At 53.3% G+C, this 334-nt stretch overlaps 1 protein-coding gene across 1 annotated transcript in view; it reads left to right on the top strand.

The window, feature by feature from the left end:
• The first annotated feature begins 272 nt into the window (after positions 1 to 272).
• Positions 273 to 334, top strand: part of ZNF407 (zinc finger protein 407) — a 481,202-nt gene continuing 481,140 nt past the window's right edge. The window contains exon 1 of the mRNA XM_008073939.1: positions 273 to 292. The gene's annotated coding sequence lies outside the window, so the exon portion shown is untranslated. The remainder of the gene's footprint in view (positions 293 to 334) is intronic.

Genomic DNA, 334 nt, shown 5'->3' on the forward strand with positions numbered 1-334 from the left:
TCGAGTGACTTCCGGCCAGATCTGATGTATTAAAAACAAGAAGGCATATGGGATCACCGATTACTTGGTTCAAAAATATAGAATTCTACCTGGTTTTTAACCAAACGAGTTCCAAGATTCTGTTTTTTGGCTGTGGTGTCCGGCACCACATCCACGACGCAGTCGCCTTGGGAACCGCCGGAAGTCGCTCAACGGAGAGACAGGAAGTCCCGCCTCTTCCTCCCAAAGGGAAGACGGTGAGCCGGAGGAGTCAGTCAGAGGGGCTAGCAGGAGCGATTCTGTCGGCAAACAGGTAAGTTATTCTCTGGCCGGGGCGGGGGGTTTGGAGGCGGGG

Source organism: Carlito syrichta, unplaced genomic scaffold (genome assembly GCF_000164805.1).
Source record: "Carlito syrichta isolate Samal-C Ts95f unplaced genomic scaffold, Tarsius_syrichta-2.0.1 Scaffold316215, whole genome shotgun sequence".
NCBI classification, from domain to species: domain Eukaryota; kingdom Metazoa; phylum Chordata; class Mammalia; order Primates; family Tarsiidae; genus Carlito; species Carlito syrichta.